Below are 2474 nucleotides of genomic sequence, written 5' to 3' on the forward strand. Positions count from 1 at the left end.
TTCTGCTACCCGTACATCAGAAGGAATGGAAAGTTCTCTGAAGCGTTGGTTGGTGAACTCTCTGAAACCTTGCCAGTTAGCTTTCCTATGGTTAAGGAAAGTGCGGCGTTCAGAGATGACGAAATCGGGCGGTCTGCTGATGGAGACGATTATGGGGAGATGGTCTGATCCAAGAGAAATGACGGGCTGCCAGCTGACGTCATTTATCAGACCCGGTGACACAATGGTTATATCTGGCGAACTGTGACACTCTCCCCTTATTCTGGTGGGGGCATCCTCATTTACCGTGCAAAACGTGGAGCTATCAATTTGCTCTGCCAGCACTGATCCCCTCTGGTCATTACCTAGGACGGAATGCCACAACTCATGGTGGGCATTGAAGTCCCCTAGCACCAGGCGGTTATTGCCCTCCAATAGAAAACTAATGTTGGGCAAATAACGCGGTTCACAGCTGTTAATCGGCGGTATATACACGTTAAGCACCTCTACCTCGGCAGTACCACATTTAACTCGTTTGCCAGACCAACTGCTTCTGCTGGGAAATTGGGTCTCATCTCGGGTATTCGACCAGCTGGTATAAATCTAGCAGCTGCAGCAGTGATGACCAGAAGGAATGGAAAGTTCTCTGAAGCGTTGGTTGGTGAACTCTCTGAAACCTTGCCAGTTAGCTTTCCTATGGTTAAGGAAAGTCTACCTCGGCAGTACCACAGTACCCATTTAACTGCTACCCCCATACATTCCATGTATGGGTCACTAGAGTCAAGCTCAAGCGAGATAGGCCTGTATTGAACAGAGTGGTGCATAAGGAATGCTAGGCCTCCACCTCCACTTCTGGTGCGATCCTTCCTCAGAACGTTGTAACCATCACAACGCTGTAGGCTACAATTTTCATTGAGCTTGGTTTCCTGCACCGCCGCGACCAAAATATTCTTCCGATTCATGAAATCCACTATCTCATCTATTTTTCCTCGGAGACCGTTGCAATTAAATTGCAGAAACGATGCACTATCAGGGGTGGGAACAGCAACGTGCGGTGTTAAGTGCTGCATACTTGGTTGCTGTTCAGGAGACTGCGGTGGAGTTCCGTACTCCGACGAAGAAGACGACGACGTAGACGAAGACTCACTGGGGATTGCGCTGTCGCAGCACGAGGCAACGTAATCCCTATCGCTGTAATCTCGTAACCGGGCCAACCCGGAACAATTCCTGAAGTGCACCCACTCCCTGCACCCATTACATCTCACCGACACTGACCTGTGGTGAATGATGTTCTGGCAAACGCCGCACGGACCAAAAGAATCCGAAGCAAGTATTCCGGGATATGTTGCTCCCAAAACAGTAAAACAATACAAACATATATAGTGCTTTACTTTGTACTTATTGCTGAAATTTGTTGATAGAGTATACACTTGTTAAAAAAAAACTCCAAAATGTCCTTCACGCCAATTGACATGTTTATCAGGGCTTCGGATGCTGTCATTCAGTTTAAAGCAAAATTTGATACCAAGCGTGATGCAGATCTAGATGTATTTTCGTTGAAGTTCCATCTTAGTGGAATAGAAAAATTGTGGGAAAGAGCACAGCAAATGTTTGGTAAATGCTGTGATTATATGATGACGTCAGTAGAAACGAGCAAGGAAGACATAGATGCGTTAGATCAAAAATATAATGCTACATTTGAAGTCTATATAGATTGTCAGTCGGACATTTGTCGAAAATTAGACCAGCTTAAAGGGTCTTCTAGGTCTTCAACTACGTCTAGCATTAATGGTTCAGTTGTGTCGTTAATAGAAACGCCCAAATCGTCCAAAGGAAACCCGCAAGAAACGCGCATTGATTTGAATGATTCGACTCAGAGTTCTCGCGGAAATGGTTCGCAGATCGGAACTCAGATATCCTCTATGATGGGGAATAATAGTTTGACTCTTGGTAATATAGAGTCTCATCCTAATTCGGATAGTGTCCATAACCTAGCTTTACCCCCATGCGATACTGATGTTTTTGAAGGTGATTTTCACTCTTGGACCACATTTAGGGATTTGTTTACGGCTGTTTACATTAACAATGCTCGTCTAAGTGACGTCGAACGACTTTGTCATTTGGTCCGGAAGACGGCAGGTGAAGCTCGCGAGATTGTGTAAAAATTCCCCCTAATTAATCGTAGTTTCGCCCTAGCATGGAAGGCTCTTATTGAAAAGTATGACAATCCTCGGCTTCTTGTTCATAATCAATTAAAAGTTTTATTTGACATTCCTGTACTCTACAGTGAGTCTAGTTCGGGATTAAAATCAATCCAACGTGGAATTAATGGATGTCTATCGTCAATGTCTGTCTATGATGTTAGTACAGAAAATTGGGATCCTTTTTTGGTATTTTTATGTCTTCAAAGACTACCAAAACTTACGCAGACTCTATGGGAGCAAAGCGTCAAAGATAAATCCTCTTCTTGACCGAGCGGATACGTACCCTCATGT

The 2474-nt window shown here is 44.5% G+C and overlaps 1 long non-coding RNA gene across 1 annotated transcript; it reads right to left on the reverse strand.

The window, feature by feature from the left end:
• Positions 1-248: 248 nt before the first annotated feature.
• On the reverse strand, positions 249-1022 carry LOC133329565 (uncharacterized). The gene is made up of 2 exons (XR_009754312.1): positions 729-1022; positions 249-509 (listed from the first exon to the last, which is right to left on the reverse strand). It is a non-coding gene; the product is annotated as an uncharacterized LOC133329565 (long non-coding RNA).
• Positions 1023-2474: the final 1452 nt, after the last annotated feature.

The sequence above is a fragment of the Musca vetustissima genome, unplaced genomic scaffold (assembly GCF_032173495.1).
Source record: "Musca vetustissima isolate MV318-11 ecotype Yass unplaced genomic scaffold, APGP_CSIRO_Mvet_v1 utg92215, whole genome shotgun sequence".
NCBI lineage: Eukaryota > Metazoa > Arthropoda > Insecta > Diptera > Muscidae > Musca > Musca vetustissima.